Genomic DNA, 21,545 nt, shown 5'->3' on the forward strand with positions numbered 1-21,545 from the left:
GCCCCAAATATTCAAATTTAATGAGCTTATAAGTGAAAGTAAACTAATCCTCTTCTCACTTTCCTGCACTACCCTAACTCAATCACATCCTCAACTTGGCAGATACAGTTGGAGTTATATGATTGGAGAACAATTTCAGTTTGCGTGTTGTATTTAAGGTGAATGTAGAAAATAGCAAGATTGTTATGCAAGGAAGCAGATTAATCATGCAATGAAAATGCAACAAAGTCAATGATATAGCTGTTTTGTAATGAGACTGTGAAAGCGTGGAGTACTGAGATTTGCCACATCTGAAAATCTATGGTCGGTCTTTTAATCTATCACTTCAGTTGGATTAAAGTATTCCTCAGGTTCCCTTCTGGGCCACAATGCTCGATTTTGCTTAAAAGGCAATAATTCTGCCATATTTTGTAAAATGCAAAGACTATTTATTGGAAAATATTCTGAGTGTGGAAGCGAGCGGGAAATGCCACGAGCTTCCCAACGCTTGACCCAGCGATGCCGTCACCGGTATCAAACATTAATTGGTCCACTTAACAAGGCCCCACAGGCTTCATGCCGCAAATGATGGTCCCACCAGCTGATTTGCTGGAACAGTGTTCACCAGCTCCCCACCAAAGGGGAGCAGCAATTAAACCAATTCTGCAGGGCAAACCTCATACAGCTCGCAGCCATTCCACCAAGCAGACCAGCCCTATGATTCAGGGATGCCTACCTGGCCAGATTGTTGGATGCAGTCAAGTGCAGACAGGATGTCCTGTTCTCCCGAGAGTCAGCCACAGGGCAGCCAGTGTTGCCTGGGAGGAGATGACATCAGCCGTCAGCTCAGGGAGCATCACCAAGGGGACCGGCACCCAATGATGTAAGATGATCAATGACCTCCACCGGGCTGCACGGTGGGTTGGTACCAGCCCACTGGCACGGCCCCCTCCGCAATGATCATGCACCTGTTACCACCCCCGCTTAATGATGCCCCATTTGTTTCCCTGCAGTTGGCCCACAACGGATGGGAGAAGGCCAGATGGGTGGTGGTGTGCCGTACATCAGAATCCTCAATCCCTATGAGAAACAGGCCCTGGAGGTTGCGGGGGTGGTCAAGGACAGATCGGTCAATGACGTACATGTTGCCATATGCCAGAGAGGTGAGAATCCATGGGCGGCCACCAGATGACATACAGAATGATCAATCCCTCCTGTTGACCACATGTCCATTATGCCGCAGGATCACCATCCGACTTTGCCAGCCCATCCGGGGTAGTATCCGCCCCTGCCTCCCAAGAGAGCAGCTCGGAGAGGAGTTGAGAGGTGACCACCATATTCGTTGCACAGCTGTCATCCCCACCCTCCACCAGTGCAATGACACACACCTCAGGGTGACAGTACTGGTCAGGCTTCTGGGGTGCATTCTGGTGAGCACCACACAGTTGCCAATGTACATTAGGTGGAGGGAGGACTTGGATATGGATTTGTTTCATTGTCACATGTACCAAGGTACAGTGAAAAGTACCTTGTTTTGCGTATAGTCCAAACAGATCATTCCATACATGAAAAAAACATAGGGCATACGTAAATACACAATGTAAATACATTGACAGAGGGATCGGGTGAAGTAGACAGAAGTGCAGTACTACTCAGCAGAAGAGATCAGATCAATCCATACAAGGGTCATTCAGGAATATGGTAACAGCGGGAAAGAAGCTGTTTTTGAATCTGTTTGTGTCTGTTCTCCTGCCCAATTACAGAAGTTGGAAGAGTGAATACCCCGGTGGGTGGGATCTTTGATTATGCTGCCCACTTTCTCAAGGTGAGGAATTGAACAAATGAATGTGACATAAAATAGGATTATTAGTTAAAATAGTATAGATAATAGGGCCGGTCCGATGGTAGTGAGCTCACAGACAAAGGACAAAGGAATTCAGCAAAGCCTGGCTAGATAAGGGGGAGGGTATCCTCATGGAGAGAATGGTGAAAAGGATGCTGGGTAACAAGGGGCCCAGGATTGAGAAATGCAAAGTGACCCAATCAGGATATATGGCCAGGTCAGGAGGTGTATAGAATGACCAATGGGAAGCTTATATGTGAATCTTAATGTGATTTTGAATATATCTGTAGAGACCCTTTGTCCTCGGTCTCTCTTGCTCTGGGCTCCCAGAAGACGGCTGTGTGTGTGTTCTGAGGTCCTACGAGTAAGCCAGCCTTGCAAGTTGCTTATTATTAAATTATACTATGCCTACAAATCCATCTCTCATTTTATTGAGCCAGACTACCGGGTGAAGAATTTAACTATCAACAAAGTCAGCGGGAGGTGTAGACAGAGTCAATGGATGGGAGGCAGGTTTGCGTGATGGACTGGGCTGTAGTTCCTTATGGTCTTGGGCCGAGCAGTTGCCATGTCAGGCTGCGATGCAGCCAAATAGGATATTTCTATGGTGCAGCTGTAAAGATTGGTAAGAGTCAATGTGGGCATGCCGCATTTCCTTAATTTCCTGAGGAAGTATAGGCACTGTTGTTCTGTGGGAACACCCAGGTGAGACAGCAGTCAGAGGTCTAGATCTCAGGACCCAGGTGGGTCCCAATCGGATGCTGAGCCACTGGACCAGGTTTATCCAGAGCTGATGCAGTTGATAGGATGTGGCCATGATATTCAGAGGGGGATGTCAGCGACACTCCAAGAGATTCATAGCCGATTGGAGGAGTCCCAAAGGCTAGAGGCGCAGGAGATAGCATCGGCAATGCATGGCACCGAGGCAAACACTGCTGAAGTGGCAACCGCAGTGGAGAGCCTGGTGCATGACATCAGCAGCATGAGTATGTGACGTCCAAGACATGGCTCAGTCAGTGAAGGCCAAAGATGAATGTATCAACAGCATGTCTGACTCACTGGGGAATGTGTCCCAGTCCCAAGTGGACCTTTATGAAGCACTGTGGAGCATGCCCCAGTCTCAGGTGGGCATTTCCAAGGCACTGCAGAACATGTCCCAGCCACAGTTGGGCATTGCCGAGGCACTCCAGAGCATGTCCCAGTCACTGACGAGCATTGCTGAAGACATGCAGCTGACGGCATCCAGCTGCCCCTCCATTCTGAGGTGACCCCCAAGGCTCTATGGGCACTGACCGGGAGGAGGGTGTGCTGTGTACCAACCCAGAGCCCCTATGGAGTGGCAACGGCGGCCACCAGCTACCCCACGTTCTCCCCCCGACAACAGCGCAACTCAGAGTCAGGACGACATGGAGAGGCGTGTGCCATTGCAAAGCGGACCGGGATCCTCCAGCCCAGCGCCCCAGAGGACAGCCAACAGGGGCATCGAAGGCCATGCAACTCCGTAAGCAGCAGGTTGCCTCCACCTCTGATGTGCTTCTGAGGACCTACCTAGATGCAGTGGCAGGACAGGTTATATCAACAACAAACATGTCAAGTCTTCTGTTTATTTGCAGGAAACTCGCTTTAGTCATTATTCATTTCAAGGGAAACCGTGACTAACTTCAGAACTAAATACCAAATTATATTACTGGTCTGTTTAAAAGTTATGTTTTGCATGGGATCTCAAACAGAAATATCATGAAACACATTTAGATTCACAAAACATCTTCTGTCCTTGCCATTCCAAAGAACAGCAGGTTACAAGGAAACCCCTCTCTCCTATTGAGTTGCACTTTCCAGCTGCATGTGGCAATGTGGAATGGCAGAAAGAACCTGAAAATGGGGCACTGTGCCATCTATTTTTGTTTCAGCACGCAGGCCTTTTCTATTTCAGAGCAAATTTTATAGCATGATGATTCAGTTGGTTTCTAATTTCAAGGTCAGAAACTCGATGATCAGGGTCAATTAGATTAGTGGAAGGAGATTGAAAGTCAAAACTGGGATAGATTAAAATGACAGTATTGATCTTTTCTCATTTCAAACCTTTCTGTAGATACTTGTGGTCACCCAGACGCTCCTTACTGGAATAAGTATTGCACCTTAGTCACCAAGATTTATTATTTTGGTGAGGATAGAGCAACATTTTGAATTCTATCCACGCTGTTCACTGAATGCTACATACAGAGTTGCTACTGGGTTTTTTTTCTTGTCAATTTTCACTTTTCTCCAATGCATTGACTTTTTGGTGCATTTTCACGGCGAACGGCGATTCTCTGAGCCCGATGGGCCGAGCGGCCGACCCTTCACGCCCGTTTCACCATGGCAGCAACCACACCTGGTCGCTGCATTTGTGAAACGGGTGCCAGATGCCCGTTTGGGGCATCTAGGGGCCCGATTTGGACGGGAGCACCGCGACTGTGCTCCGGAGGGGACAGGCCCGCGATCGGTGCCCACCGATCGTTGGGCCAGCATCCAGAACGGACGCACTCTTTCCCCTCCACCACCGGGCAAGATCAAACTGCCACGTCTTGCCGGGCGGCGGTGGAGAAAGACGGCACCGCGCATGCGCGGGTTCATGCCGTCTGCGCGGTGATGTCATCCACGCATGCGTGGGTTGGAACCAGCAACACGCGCATGCGCGGATGACGTCATGAAAAGCGACGTTCGCGCATCATTTCTGGCGGCCGAGGTCGCGGCCGGGAACGACGGGGGCCCACTCCTAGCCCCCCAGGTGGGGGTGAATTAGGTGTGGGAGCGGGCCCCGAGGCCAAGTTCACGACGGCCTCCGCGATTTTTGGCCTTAACGGAGAATACCGCCACCCGCTTTTGAGACTAAGTGCTGACGCCATTGTGAAAACTGTGGACTTTTATGACAGCAACAACGGCGCAACAGGTGCAATGATTCAGCAACTCTAAAGGGGCTAGCACCATCGTCACATGAAAAGCAAACACTTTGAGGCAAAACGGTGCCGGATTTGTCGGTCCGTGATTGCAGCACGTAAGGCTCATAAGATGCAGCCGAACTTAAATGATTCATCCCCCCTACACACACCGTCCCAGCCAACAAGATGGCTGGAAGGAGAGAAGTGCCGTGGTTCCGTGATGCTGAGCTGGAGACCCTCCTGGATGCCATGGAGGAGAGGCGGATGATCCTTTACCCTGGCCCGGGAGAATGGTCGGCAGGCGCTGCCGTTCGCCATGCCTGGGCACAGGTGGCAAACATGGTCAGTGTCGTTGGCGAAGTCATCCAGACTCGCATCTGATGCAGGAAGAAACTGCACAAGCTCCTCAGGGTGGACAGGGTGAGTAGGTAGTGCTATGCCCTGGCCCCAACCCCCATATCCCCCCACACACATTCAACTCGGACCCACACGCTCTACATGCCTGCACCCGTGCCAGCTGCCATGGCTGGGTGCTCTGGCCACTGATGCCATAATTTACCCAACCCCTGGGCTGCATGCATCGGACCGTCTAACAGTGTCGCTGTTTGTGTTTGCCCCCCACCCCAGGAGAAGAGGGGAAGGGAACCACCAGACCTGCGTCCCCTCATTGTGCCCGAGCCGAGGGCACTGGACGTGGTCAGCGGCCTGGGACACACTCGTTGCAACACGTTTCACTGACTAGGGGGGGTGGGAGAGGAGTCGCTGGCCAGGAGCATGGACACCCTCATCCCAGACCCACACCCCCTCACCTCCCACCACCAAACCATCCGTATGCACACCCCCTCTGTTATACATACTTGCGGTGCTGCATGCTGGGGGCACTGGTTTGGCGGTACATGCGGGGTCTTTTCCAGCGGCTCCTTGGCACCTCATCCTCCTCGGCCTGAGCCGTCCAGCCTGAGCGGCTGCCCACTGTCCCTCTGCAGCCTGTTCCTCTCCTGCAGGCTCCGCCTCCTTCCTCTCTGAGCGGCCCCCGCTCATGCTGCCACAGGGCTTCACGCAGGGCTGTGGCCATTGCCACGGTGACCAGCATCGCCGGTTGATGTCCAAAAGCCATTATTCTCTGTAGGGGGTGAAAGGCAAACATGTTAGCATGGCATATACACCCGTGCCCAGCCATGGGCTACACGGAGGGCCCCGTTTGGCATCACAGGGCCCACCCATGCATTCCCTCCCCCCCCCCAACCCCGCACCCCGGCCCAGGTGCCCCCGGTCCTGGTGCCCATCACTGCTGCCAGGGGCACCGTTGGCTGGCATTGCCCTCACTGGAGGCTGCCGTGGGTGTGGCCCTGGATGGTACCCCGGTGGGTGGCTGCTGGTTGGGTGGGCTGTTCGGGGGTGGTGGTGGGGGGGGGGAATGCACCCATACGGCTGGTGTCACTGTGTAGAACCAGGGGTTGGGGTGGGTTTTCAGCATTATGCCCGCCGTAATGGCGGTGGGTGCCTGGACACGGCCCCTGTTCTGTGGGGGGCACCCCTGCTGCTCGGCCTGTCCACCTCCTCCCCGGCCCTGGCAGTGGCCCCCCCACCATAGTCAGCACGGCCGGTGTCCGATCCGGCAGCTCGCAGTCACTCCACACCCTTTCCTACCTCCTCCCTCTCACTCAGCAGCCAGGATGCCAGGTTCACGATTTTTAAAACCACAAGAGAAACATGCCGTCGGGAAATCGGCCCATCCGAGGTGCTGAATCGCGGAGGCCCCGGAGAATCAGGCGACAGGCCCGATAATGATATGCCTACTGCACTTTCAAACCGCATGGCGGGCGTCGCATTTACTCCGTCTTTGGGGGGGCGGGAGAATTCCGATTTGCCTTCAAACCGGCGCCTACCTCGATTTTAGCATTGGAAGATATTCTCAGCCTGATCGCATTTCCCGATTTCGGCGTTGGTTAGCGGAGAATCCAGCCCAGTATTCCTCATGGACAGCAAAACTAAAGACTCAGAGATTCTCACTGAGTAAGTGACTGGAGGTCCAGACTTGATCCAAGTTTTTGGTTTTAAAAGTATTTATTTTCAGCTCAGTCACATAAACAAGATGATGAAAAATATTGTTGCAGGTATGACAGTATTGAGAATACAAATGTACCAATTATGTCACTGAGTCATTGCGTGATCTATTTTGCTTGACATTCAATTTTTATATGTTTTTACTTCATGCTGCTTTGATAGCTGGGTGAGTGCCCAAATGCATAATCCCTTGCAGACTATTTTCTAACAATGTTATGGTATACACTGGAGGTTTCCAGTAGTGAACAAAGGGGTTTACTGATGAAAGGGAAAGACAGTTAGATAATAGGCACAGAACAATACAAAACAGGTCTTTACTCTTCAGCTCCCTGGTCCACATTGCCCGTGGTCCTGCTCCCAAGGCCCTTCGCAAACATGCCATTCGCCAGTGTTTGCACGCTCCCACATGATTGTCCCCCAGCTGGTCATGAGATCAGTGGAGCTCACCCCCTTCAAGAGGCCACCCTACCACATCCCTCTCGGCTTAAGTCCCTTGCTATACTACACCAACTAACGTCCCTGACTGCACTACCCCAGAAACTATGTACAAAGTTACAATTGTAAATGGGGACAATCGAGGAAAGAGAGTCCATCAAAATGTCAATCGGTCCGGAGACCTCCGGATCCTCCCGGACCTCCGTAGTCCAACCACAAGCTTGGCACTCCTTTGGCTATTGAGTGGACTACAGTCAATGCCACCTCAGGCAGGACATTGCCACGATGGGTGAACAGCCTCATTGGTCTCGACAGATGCAACTGGTTGAACAGAAATGAGAGTCCCTGGTTCCCTTTGGCTGGACCAAGTCACAGGAGTATTCACAATGTCCGCTGGACTTGCCAACTCCACTTTGGGGGTCATCACCCCTCAACTCCATAAGTTGTTGATGTGCTTCTTAATGGACTTCCCATTAACATTGACCACATAGGACACTGAGCCACAATCTGTTCTTCTAACCAAGGTGAACCCAGCAAAATTTCAGACCAAAACTGGGTCTCCCATGCAGAATGACCTATCATCTCTCTGCTCGGACTGTTGACTCTTCTGGGAGACCTGACGTGCCTCTACCCACTCCGCCAAATGTGGAAATACAAGATTGAATTGGGTTCTCAACCTACAGCCCATAACAGCTCAGCAGGTGTGACCGCTGGTTAAATGAGGGGCTGAGTTGTACAACAACAAAAAATTAGCCAACCTCTGGTAAACTAATTTAGCTGACTGATTTTTCATGCAGTTTGAAAGTTTGAAATACCCGCTCAGCCAGACCGTTTAATACGGGGTGGTAGAGAGCAGTCCTTGTGTGTCGTATGCCATTTGCTCTCACAAAATGTTGGAAATCACTGCCAGTGAAGGGGTGCCATTGTCTGAAACAATTGCTTTGGGTAGTCCATGAATGACAAACATCCGGCGTAAGGCATCTACCTTGACCACCAATGTTGTGGTCCCCATCTCTTGATCTGATAGCCACTTCGAGTGGGCATCTCTGAGCACCAAAAAAATCTTGCCAGAAACGGGCCCACATAATCAGGTGACCTGGCCATTCCCACGGGTGAAGGTTGGCATAAGGCAGCAAAGATTGCTGCATTTGGTAATGGTGGCACTCTTGTCCTAGTTCTTCAATGGTCTGTCTATGCCTGGCCACCAGACGTAACTGCGTGCAAACGTTTTAATCTTTGTCTGCTTTCAGTGGATGCTGTGTAATTCCTGAAGCAGGAGCCCCCTAGCCTGAGGCAGGATGACCACCCATGAGTCCCAGAGAGCCACATCATCTTCATGTGTCAAATCGATTTGAGAAGTGAAGTAGGGCCTGAACTGTTCAGACATCCTATATTACCAGCCAGGCTGTATCATTCTTTTAACCTCTGAAAGAATAGGGTCTCTTCGGGTCCAGCTGTGGATGTACCCCATGGACACTGGCAGGGTTTCCAGAAAGTTAAGCGCAAGAATAATTTCCTGGGATGCAGCTGGTGACGGAATGCTCTTGGGTAGAGACAGGCAACTTAATGCATCCACATAAACAATTTTCTGAAAAGCATAGTTGCAAGCCACTAATGGCATGCCTCAACACTTCATGCTTACCGATGTGATGGATGATATAGGTTTATCTTCCCTTAATGGACTCAGCAATGGCTTATGGCAGTCACTATGTCTAACCGTCGATTGTACACATACTGGATGGATGCCCTCAATATAACTCACAAGCCCTCCTTTTCAATCTGGGCCTAGTTTTGTTCTGCTTCAGAAAGGGTCCTTGAAATAAAGGCAATCGGACGTTCCAAACCAGCTCCAATTTGTGGACTATAGTAACCCCTTTACTCGAAGGGGATTGTAATGATATGTATAATTTCAGTATAGCAAATGATCAATATCTGAATCTATGTGTAAATCAAACACTTTCGGGTGTTACTAATTAATTGTACATAAGACAGAATCTCTGGGAATTCTGGAAGAAGCTGAAGAGAATATGAAGAGAGCAAAGTGAAAGTTGAATGTAGAAATATAGTGCAAGGTCAAGCCATAGTGCAGTTCAATAGTTAGATAGAATATTGAATACTATACTACAGATTCAGTATCATGAGTTTATTATCTGCAACTCAGTAGAATGTCCAACTTCATTTAGTTTAGTAGTGTTAAATAAATTAGTTTTTCTCAATCTTCTTATTTGTATATTCTTTGTCAACACGACATAACTGGCTATCTTGGAGGAAAAGGCAAAGAATATAACAGGGATGTGTTACATGTCAGCACAATCGTTTTTCCCGGATCAAAATGGACCACGTTTGCTTCACGACTCAGAAGGTTTCTTTTTGATGTTCCTACCATTGCCACCGCTGATTCTTCCTTAATAGTTGGTGTACCGGTATTTTATCTAGAATTAAACTTGAAACCATCCACAGTAATTGACGAAGAAAAATACCAAGGAAGCACTTAAATCTGCTGACATTTCTGGGTGCTGAGACATCTTGTATGGCCTTAACCTTTTCTTCAAAAGGGTGAAACCCTGTCACATCAACGCAAAATCCAAGGCATGTCATTTCTGAGTTATGAAAATTTAATTTTTCACATTTTAGGCAGACCCCAGCAACAGGATACCTCTTTAATACTTACTCTAGGCCAGCCCATGTTTTTCTGGTGTAATGCTGATGACAAGCATGTCATCAAATTAAACTATCATCTTGGGAATCCCCTGGAGTATTCTATCGTGTGTTCGAAGGTGGCACAGGCTGAAGGAATGCTGAGCAGCGGTCTGGTATACTGGAAGAGGCCCTTGTGGGTATTGATTGGGATGAACTTCAGGAACTCTCTTTGCAGGTAGGTGCGAACAGATGAGGCCTAATCTGAGCTTGAAGTAAAGGTCTTCAATTCAGGGCTTTGAATACTGGTTGACCTGGGCAGCTTGATTTATGATCATCTTGTAGTCCCCACAAAGCCTTATCGACTGATCAAGTTTTGAGGACAGGGACTATCGGCGCTGCCCGCTCTCAAAACCTGATCGGCTTGATTATAACTAGCTCCTCCAATTACCTTCGCTCTGCTTCAGTCTTCTGATGCAATGTTTGGCACTGGCCTGATTCTGAAGAGCTTGTCTCGAATCCGGATTGCATATATCTTGGCATTTACATCCTTAATTGGGTCCAACTCTGTGTGGAGGATGTCTTTTGACCTCCTCAAGCCATCTTGGAGGACGCCGTCAGTGATTTTGAAGATTTTCTGCCATGTGAGCCTAATCTTCTACAACCAGTCCTTTCCCAACTACCTGGGACTATGTCCTTGCATGATACCAGGTTTTACTCTTCATTTTACCATTGGCTGGGGTTCACATGCTCTCGCGTGATTGCCCCCAAGCTGGTCATATGGTCAATGGAGCTCACCCCCCTTAAATGGGCCATGCTACCACAGCTAGTAATGGTCAACATTTGAGACAGTGCACAACACGTTCCCGTCCCCAGGTCAGTCCCCAGGTCAATCCCCAGGTCAAAACACTTCAAAAAATATTAACATACATGCAACACTGTCATAATTTTCAATCCTTTTAATTTAAAATGCAAAATAATCCATACAGTAAAACCTGCTAGAATAGATCAAAAAGACACCAACATTTTCTGCAGCAAGTATATGATGTACCCCGAACATCAGTGGTGGTATCATAACTCCAACATTCATGCATTTGGAAAATGCATCAGCACCTGATTCTGGAAACAGTTTGGCAATTTTACATCAATGTGCGTAAATGGCAGTATAATTGCAGATTGAGGTTACAGTTAATGTTATATGACCAAACTATTCAATTCTTGACATTAGTTACATGTTGCAGCCTCTATTAACCACACGCACAAGATGTCCCCTTGAAGATGGACAATACATCTAAAAAACTGGCAATCTGTACCAATTCCTTAGCATTGTGAAAAATACTAGATGGTTGTCAATCGATTACGAATGAGAATCCAATCTCAGGATTCAAGTAGTTTCAAACTGAACTGTGAGATTAAATTACTATTTGTCACTCACTCATAGGCATCCATCATTCTGTATACATTACACTTAATTTTTGAAAATAGCTGTATTCTTGTACTTCCCTGGAAAGTAAATTTTCTGCAATGTTATAGAAATATATAATAGAGGTGAATCAGAATACTCTGATGGCCTTTACAGAGACATGGCGTGAAATTCCCCCAACTGGGGATTAAGTCCCATGGCAGGGGCGCAAGTGTGTTGTGCACCTGACTGGCCGATTAATTCCGTTTTCTCTTTCCAACCTTTTTAAATAGCGGGGTGACATTAGCTATCCTCCAATCTGTAGGAATGGTTCCAGAGTTCATTAGAATTTTGGAAGATGACCACCAATTTTTTATTTCCATTATTTCTCGGGCCACATCCTTAAATACTCTGGGATGTAGATTATCAGGCCCTGGCAATTTATTGGCTTTCAATCCCATCAATTTCCCCAACACCGTTTCTCTACTAAAATTGATTTCTTTCAGGTCCTCCCTATCATTAAATCCTGCATTCCCTGACATTTCTGGCATGTTATTTGTGACCTCCTTGTGAAGACAGAACCAAAGCATGTATTTATTTGGTCAGTTTAGTTGGTTGACTTTATTGAATAGCGGAGTAGGCTCATGGGACCAAGTGTCCTCCTCTGCTGTTTCGTATGTTCGAATGATGTCTTTGTACTGACTCTAAGGCAGAATTTTCCCATATTTGTTCAAAGTGTCGGTCCCAGTGAGAAAAACAGGGAGAACTCTGCCATGTATTCAGCCTCTTCAACAATGTTTTTTTGGCCCCATGTGATTCATGCCACACTCATGGGCATTTGTCTCTGATTTGCTCGCCCTGGGAAACTTAATCTCTGTAATCAGTTGGGTGCTCCTTCTAAACGCCTCCCCAGCACTTGTTCTAATCCAGCTGGGGGAATGGCTGCTAGGAAAGCAGCACCACATTTCATGGAGGGAGCCCTCACCAAAGTTCTGATGGAGTCGAGCGTGACATCCTCTACCCACGATCAGGCAGACGTCCAGCAAGCAAGGTCGCCAACCACACCTGGGAGGAGGCTGTGGCCACGATAGTGAGCGTCAGCTCGCTGCCGAACAGGACTCCGACTGGAGGAGTGTCATCACATTCTGCCTGAGGATGGTGTCGTCACTCTTGTGCAGCGACGCCGACACTGAAAGTGGGGCGTCCGCAGTGGTGGATGTGGCGCATGATGTGCGCTCCATGGTAGGGGATGTGTGTTCCAGCATTCAGCTCATGACGTCCATGGCTGAGCACATGGAACAACATGGTAGCACAGTGGTTAGCACCGTTGTTTCTCAGCTCCAGGGGCCTAGGTTCGATTCCAGCTTGGGTCATTGTCTGTACATTCTCCCCGTGTCTGCGTGGATTTCCGCCAGGTGCTCCGGTTTCCTCCCACAGTCCAAATATGTGCAGGTTAGGTGGATTGGCCATGATAAATTGCCCTTAGTGTCCAAAAAGGTGAGGTGGGATTACTGTTACGAGGATAGAGTGGAGGCGGGCTAAGTAGGGTGCTCTTTCCAAGAGCCTGTGCAGACTCAATGGGCCGAATGGCCTCCTTTTGCACTGTAAATCCTATCTATGAACATGAGCTTCAACTACTTGATTGTTGTTGTTAGTGTACCTTCACGCCCATACAGTTCTTTTACCCTATGAGGAATAGTGGGAGTAATGGAAAGATTTCCGAGCTGATTATCAGCCCTTTGAACTACTTTGAATGCTCCTTTCGTGACCAACATGTCCTGGCATTACATTGGAAAACAGAGCTTCTGACCCAGTGGTATGGGTGCTACCATTGTGCCATAGAGCCTTGGTGTGGACACCAGTTGGAATCCATGTGTTTCAGCATCAGAGGACAACGAGGCTTTTGGATCTCTCTCCAGCCGCCCCTTTTTCCCATGTCAGAGCCCAAACGCCCACAGAAGAGGATAGGCAGGAGTACAGCCCGGGACCTTCCACCCAGTAGACCTTAGGACCCATCTGATATACCCCTCCATGTCAGTAACATACTTTCAGCCCTGAACACTCAGAAGGGCAGCATTTCAGCCCGAAAGTAGGCAGAGACCCATAAGGCCGAGCAACCCCCAACTTATGGGACGCCTACTAAGGTAATCTCCAGAAACAAGACATGGAAATCAACAGGCCGCATGAAATTCAGCTGCGATACCCTAATGCACAATTTCAACGCTCAAGCTTCCACATCTACCGGTTATGTGGATGCCAAGGGGTGAAAACATGTAGAGAGTCTGTCCTCCTCATCAATAGGTGGAGAAAAACACTGGGATCCCTGGCCAGAGGAGGCAGTAGCAGCTGAGATATGTCTTTAAGCTTCTCAGGGCTCCAGAATAGACCTGTTCAGTGGCAGTCACATTCAGCTCACTGTCAGATAGGAGTCAGACATATCGCTGAGGATAAGGGAAGCATCGCTTATCCAAAATGCAAGTCAATATCCTGCAGAATTCAGCCTTCTGCTTCAGCGCCCTGCCCATGAATGTAGCCACCATCATGGTGACCTTCCAGAGGCACTCAGAGTTGAGTGGAAGTCAGACCCCAAGGTGGGAGAGGTTTGCACACCCTCGTTCTGGTCATCACCAAACCGAGAGACCGTGGGTACCTCCCTAGCCCTGCACCCCATGCGGGCCCTGGCTTTTGCCCAAGGTCCATCCTCTTCCTCCTCTCAAGTTGCTCCTCAGCGCCTTTCTCGATATCCTCCTCATCTGAAGAGATGTGGCACTTCTCCATGGTCTCCTGGCCCAGCTGTTCGTCGCGCTGCAATGTCAAGCTGTGCAGAGCACAGCAGATCACTATGATGTGGGGGTTGGTATTGGAGGGCACCTTTTTGATCAGTCCAGTACCAGAACAGCACCTTGAGCAGTCCAATTGACTACTCGACCATTGCACACATTGATGCACGAGCCTCATTGTAATGAGTTTCAACATATGTTAGTGGCCTCCATACTGATGCCATCAGCCACATCCGGAGTGGGTACCCTTTGTCCCTGAGGAACCATCCCTCCTATTGTATCCCTTGCGGTTCACAAATGGTGCCACATGCCACCATGGTGAGTGCAGAGCCATGTGGTTGCAGTCAATGACACCCTTCACCTGGGTCATGCCTCCCATGCAGACGAAGCCCATGCCCTGGTGACTTGGCTCGCCAATCCCGGTCGGAGTTGATGTACATGTGTACTCTTGCAAATTAGCACATCTGTTACCTCCCTAATGCATTTATGTGCAGCTGTCTGGGAAATCCCACACAGGTCATCCGTGGAGACCTGAATCGAGTCGCTGGCATATAAGTCGAGAGTGGCATTGATTTTCAAGGCCATGACCAAAAGGTGGCCTCCCAGTCCATGTGTTGCAAACTATTGCATCACCTGACACAGGGGGCTGGATTCTCCACAGCCCCTGCTGAAAAAGCGTTTGACGCGAGGGCAGAGAATCGACTTTTGCATCGAAATCGGGCCCGGCACCGATCCGGTGATTTTCCGGGACCCGAGAATTGGTGATTCCGTGGAGTACTCCATGAGGCTAGGGGGCCATTGCCAGACGCCTGCCCAGCGACCCTCCGTGCCCAGCCGGCCGAGTTCCCGACGGCGTGGTTCTAACCACCTATTGCCGTTCGGGAATCTCGCATGGTAGCTGCATACCTGGTCCTTGGTCCGCGGCTGCTCTGGTTGGGGGTAGGGGGATCGGGCAGCAGGGTGGGGGCGTGCCTTATGGGCAGCTGGGGGACAGATTGCACGGGTTGGATCTTCGGGAACACGGCCGATCGGGTCGCCTACATCTTGCAGCTGTCTCCGTGGTCCGAGACCACCATGGTGCTCGGCGCGGCCACTGGAGGCCACCACCGTGCGCATGCGTGGACTCAAAACGGGAAGTGCGGGGACCCATATCCGCAGCTACTGCTGTGTGAATCACCCTGGGTCCCTGCTAGCCCCCTGCAGGGCATTGTGTCGGCTCAAACTTTCTTCGGAGTGAAACAGCTATGTTTTTACGCTGGCGTGGGGACATAGCCCCATCTTGGAAGAATCCAGCCCAGGTGGTCCACCATCTCCGGGGACAGACACAGTATTCTCTGGCACCGGACCTCTGACATGGGCAGCACGGTAGCATTGTGGATAGCACAATCGCTTCACAGCTCCAGGGTCCCAGGTTCGATTCCGGCTTGGGTCACTGTCTGTGCAGAGTCTGCACATCCTCCCCGTGTGTGCGTGGGTTTCCTCTGGGTGCTCCGGTTTCCTCCCACAGTCCAAAGATGTGCAGGTTAGGTGGATTGGCCATGATAAATTGACCTTAGTGTCCAAAATTGCCCTTAGTGTTGGGTGGGGTTACTGGGTTATGGGGATAGGGTGGAGGTGTTAACCTTGGGTAGAGTGCTCTTTCCAGGAGCCGGTGCAGACTCGATGGGCTGAATGGCCTCCTTCTGCACTGTAAATTCTATGATTTGGAGGTTGAAAGTTCTACGCTGGAATACCCTTGGCCGGTAGTGTCTCCTCCACGACCCTGCCATCAGTGGCCTTTTTCTGGAAGATCAACGGCCCTGCCTCCCTCTCCTTTGCAGGGCACTGGTCTTGGCCGTGTGTAGCAGCACATTTATGTTGCTGCTGCAGCATAACGATGCAGCGTGAAGGCAATTGAATGTATTCAATGGACCTGCGTTCTGAACTTACAGGGGAATGAGTCACTGCCAACCGTTAACTCATTAATGGAGTGACATGAGTGACTTCACTAAAAGCTTTGCATTGAGGGCCACATCTTTGTTACCTCTCTGTTACATTGACAAGAATATGAGCCTTGTAGTTCAATGCTTGGGGTGAGGCTTCCAACTATACTGATAACACGATTAACTATGTAAAGTAAATCAAACAAACTGAGGGACACATTAAAGATTCAGTCTCTTAAAGGGAAACTGCCTTAAACAGAAAGCGAATCACAAATGAGACTTAAAATATCAATCAAAATGTGGTTGAAGTAGTCAATTAGGCACCCTCGCCCCTGCAACTCCCAATGGGCACGGACATTTTCGAGGGTACCAGTGGACTCCCCATGCTCCCTCTCCAGGGTCACTCAGCCGTGAATGCAGCAGCGGTAGAGGGGCAGATGGGTGAGACAACCCCTTCGATCACCCGCTGCCTGGACATATTGATGGCAGGTTTGGCCAAGTCCGGGAGCAGGGTCATGAGGAGGTCCTCCTCCTTCCCCTCCCCTCTCCCCCAAATATGTCAAAAATTGAGCGCCAATCAGTAGCACACTCATGCATTGCAATGCTTACCAAATTGGAAAAATTGAATTGTAAAGGGTCAGGTCAGTATAGGCAACTTGCTTCTCCTTGTGGCAAGAAAGCACATCAGGTAGGTAGCACAGTGGTTATCACCAGCATCAGAGTCCCAGGTTCGCTTCCCGGCTTGGGTCACTGTCTGTGCAGAGTTAGCACGCTCTCGCCGTGTCTGCGTGGATTTCGTCCGGTGCTCCGATTTCCTCCCACAAGTCCCAAAAGACGTGCTGTTAGGTAGTATCACCACAAGTCCAGCAAGGAGGACATGGGAAGTGCTGCCTGTATTCCAGCTGGTAGACCCCTTTATGCCCAGAGGATCACAGCCAGGAAGGATAAATAAGGCTTCCAAGCATCAACCCCACCCTGCGAAATGCTGTTCCAGCTGATGGCAAGACAGGTTGAAAATCGCCCCTTATAATTTACCAAATTTAATTACAAAAGGTTCCCATCCGATTGCCTTTTTAGACTTTTTCATTGTCAGTTTATTTACTCCCTCTTTTTGTGACCATAATTTGCTCACAAACTTGTTCTTATGTTATTTATGAGTTTGCCACTGGAAGAGATGTTGGGCCAGCTGCCATTGAAATCATCTTCGCACACTATGGCCAAATGTTTATTTCATTGGTGAGATAAGGAACTTACTCCTTCTAGCATTGCAGGTGGAATCCTTCATAGCAACTGTTCCATGAACAGCATGAAATGCACTGCTTTGATGGGGTCACTCTAGCAAGCCAATATTTCTGATCGCTTTGAAACGGAGACATATTTGATCATCTATGTGCTAATTTGCAAATTGTAAACATATACAACGAATATCTCTTTGGACTCTGCATATATTCCTGCATCAGAAATACTGTCTTATTTTTGTTCTCAATGTTCAGGACATTTAGTAGTTATGCAAGTCCCAAAAAAGATGAAAATAAGACCATGATGCTTTTTGTGCCATCAAACACAAGGAAAATAGCTCAATTTAACGTCATTGTAGCATTGGGTCTCAGCTGGGATCTGAATGCAGAGCTGACTTAATGACGAACAAAGAATAATGCGCAGTCACTGGCCCAAATGATGTCAGTGTCTACCACCAACCAGGGTCCAAGCTGTCAGTTTCACTCGTGCAGGACACATGCTTCACAATGCCACAGCTGTTTACAAATTCCATTTACGTCAAATCAAAGCTATAAAGAGAAATAATCTCTTTGATGGATAACATGCCTAGAAATACTGAATATTTAAATCCATTTATCCATATCATTTCTCCTCGTCTGAATTTTTGGTCTTTTTGACAAAATTAACCAGACATTATGATCACATGATTTGAGCTATTGCGAAAAATGAAATGAAAATCGCTTATTGTCACGAGTAGGCTTCAAATGAAGTTACTGTGAAAAGCCGCTAGTCGCTACATTCCGGCGCCTGTTCGGGGAGGCTGCTACGGGAATTGAACCCGTGCTACTGGTCTGCCTTGGTCTGCTTTAAAAGCCAGCTATTTAGCCCTGTGTCAAACCAGCCCCTGAAGGTCTTCATGAAACAATATTCTGTTAATCCATCTGCCCAAACTAGATTTGACCCCAAGGTGAAAATAGCAGAGCTGTATCCCTGTAAGCAGCATGGTGCCCTGGTTACAACTGACTAATTGAGTTTATATAAATTGCTACACTGCTCATATTCTCTTTGATTGTTGATGGAAAATATGATGATTTCTGTGTTGGCTGCGGCACATTTAAATTTTCAGCATTTTGAAACAGCTGCATTAGCTCATTTGATATTGTTTGTTGCAAGATTGCTTTTCATGAAATGTTAGCAACATTTCAACAAAAGGTAGCAACAATGTGATGAATATAATGGGGAAATTCTGGCAACATGAGAATGTCACCAGACAAGTAGTCTAGAGGTCTAGGCTAATAATCTGGGGATGGAGGTTCAAATCCCACCTTGGCAGTTGGTGGAATTAAATTACAATTAATTAAAAAATCTGGAATTGAAAACTAGTATCAGTAAATATAACAATGAAGTTGTCAAAACCCATCTTGTTCACTACTGTCATTTAGGGAACAAAATCCGCTGTCCTTATCTGGTGTACATGTGACTCCAGACCCATAGCAATTTGGTTGGCTCTTAACTGATCTCAAGGGAAATTGTGGTTGGGCAACCAATGCTAATCTGACCTTGCTAGTGACACCCATACCCCATGAACAAAAAACTGTACAGAATGCAAACAGGAGGCAATTTGTGTGCCAAGGTTATCAAGACTGGACCAATATGTGGTGTGAAATATTTATTCCTGAATCAGCTGCACATATTGACATTGCCTTGTGCAAAAACATAAAGAGTAGGAGATACTGACCAACCCGCCATGTGTATTTTAGCGGCAGAAGGTGGCTCGGGAGTGGGATTTACTGGTCAGACCATTGTCAAAGGAATTTCCTGCTGACTGCACCTCTCATCGCCGGGAACCCCGTGCGCTGGCGTGGGACTGGAATATCCTGCCGGCGTGAGCAACCAGTAAATCCCGCCCAACTGGTTTGTGAATTTTTTTCACAAGGAGGAGATTGTAACGGGGGGGGACGGCGTTGGGTGTGTGTCAGAGAAAATAATCGTGTTGGCTTTCAGGAGCACCTTCCTGATGCTGGGTCCTTCGATTAAGGACAGCATGCCTGACAACGAGAAACTCTTCCAGTAGGCTGGCCTTTGGGAGGCATGGGTAAATTGCTCAACTCCCATTTAATTGCTGAGCCACTGTTGAATTATGATGGCCACAGGGATGATTGGTGTCAATTTACTTATTAATGAAACCGAATTGGCATCCAGCCATGAGCAGGCGAGTTTCCCACATGGGCCCCTTCCTTCTCCAGCTTAATCCTGGGAGGTTTTTCTACCACCAGCGGAATGACATGCCTGAGATAAAGTGGGCCCAGTTGCCATATTTCCTGCCGTGATGGAGTGGATTGCGTTCTGCCCATAATGTCTCCAGATGGATATCAAGAGTCATTTTCCACGTGGAATGCATTTTTAAGAAAAAGAAAGAAAATTTTAAGCGCAACATTGCCACTGATGAAATCACATTTGAAGAACTTGTGCCACTAAATGGGGACTGAAGGTCACTACTCCTTCAATTCTAAAGTAAGCTGAACTTGAAAAATAAAGTCAGTCTCGTACAACTTAGGAGAGACTGGAGCTATGAACCTTAGCTGAGGAGCTAATTTTGTTATCAATCATAGTCATCTGGCTGTTGAATAAGTAGAACACAATTCAGAAGCGATTTCAGGCTCTGAATTGGAAATTGCAAGCCGGAACTTTATCAAATTAATATTTTACAATGTGAACAAAATTTGGTTCGCAAATATAACTGAGTGTGTTAATATTAATTAGAGAGGACAATATTCAATGTAACACTATATTTTTTTTCCATTAACGTTGAATGAAAAAATTATAAGCCATGCGTTAAAACTGACAATAAAGTCCCAAAGTAATTAATTACATTCATTAAGATAATATGTTTGCAACTCATATGTTTGTCAATCACTATATTGTTTCCTCAGTTACTGGAATAGGAATCAAATGTAATCGGGCATTAAAATTTATGCTTGATGACTTAATTGATAAATTAATCATTGTCAATTAGATGTTTAATGTACTTGCTACCGTCAGCCTTTTACATGATGGGTACATATATGAACAATAGGACTCCCGACACAGGAAAAACACCAAGAAGCCAATCCTCAGCATCATCCCAATACAACAGGTAGGAAGACACTGCATCACGGTTCAATTTGGAAGCTAAAATTATGAATTCAGATTCATGAAACATATTAGCTCTTGTGCAGGTTCTTTATGCATCCAAGTGAAATGAGGCCCAGCCTTATCATGCTGATGAGCCCAGTCCACAAGTCTGTTACAAATTGGGTGGAGAATCCAGCAGCTTCATCTGTACAAGGCCCAGGGCTGGCAGGATCTGGGCAAAAATGGGCCAAGCATACTGACGTTGGATTGAAGTTGTACTAAAGTCCTGTGTCAGTAGAGTACATTATTATCACTGAGCCCATCAGATTAAAAAGCAATAGGTGATTGGGTTTCAGAATGAGGACATATTATAAACTTCAACATTGCCCCTGAAGTGTCAAGTAACATAACGTCTTAATAACCGCGTTTGGATATTTCCTGAATTATTAAGGGCATTAACAGTGATTAAACATCAAGCAAAATCTTTCAATGAATCTGCTGGCGTAAAAGCAAATAAGATTTTTTTTAAACATTTGAAACAAAATCCAAAGTAGAAACATAGAGGGCGGGATTCTCCCAGTCCTGGGCTGGGCCGGAGAATCCCCGCGACCGGGCCACGCCGCCCCAACGCTGGCACGCAATTCTTCGCAGAGGAGAGAATCGGTGCCATTGGCGCCGACGTGGTTGGCACGGCCCAGTTGGGCCGAGCGGCCGTGAAATAAAAAACAATTCCTGCCGGCGTCGTCCATACCTGCTCTCAGCTGGCGGGAACTCGGCGTGGAAGGGTCGGGGGTGGCCTGGTTGGGTGGGGCAAGGGGGGAGGAAGGGTCCGACCCCGGGGGGCATCCGATGTGGCCTGGCCCGTGATCGGGGTCCACCGATCGGCAGGCCGGGCTCTCTGGCTGGGGCCTTTCCTAAGCGCCAGCCCCTGTAGCCCTGCGCCATGTTGCGTCGGGGCCGGCGCGTTGAAGGAGGCCACTGCACATGCGCGCGTTGGCACCGGCGCGACTGCGCATGCGCGGATCCAGCGGTGCACAGTTCGCGCCGCACTCGGCAGCTGGAGCGGTGCCAGAATTAGTCCTGGCAGTGGCCCGTTCACACCGCCGTAAGTTTCTCCCCGATGTTTCTTCTGCCAAAATTCGTTACCTCACATTTCACTTGAGTCCAGCAACAGAGGAAAGAAATTGCAGGCATGGATTTCACGCTGAATTGCTGGCAGGCAGCCTC

Source organism: Scyliorhinus canicula, chromosome 7, assembly GCF_902713615.1.
Source record: "Scyliorhinus canicula chromosome 7, sScyCan1.1, whole genome shotgun sequence".
Classification (NCBI taxonomy): Eukaryota; Metazoa; Chordata; class Chondrichthyes; order Carcharhiniformes; family Scyliorhinidae; genus Scyliorhinus; species Scyliorhinus canicula.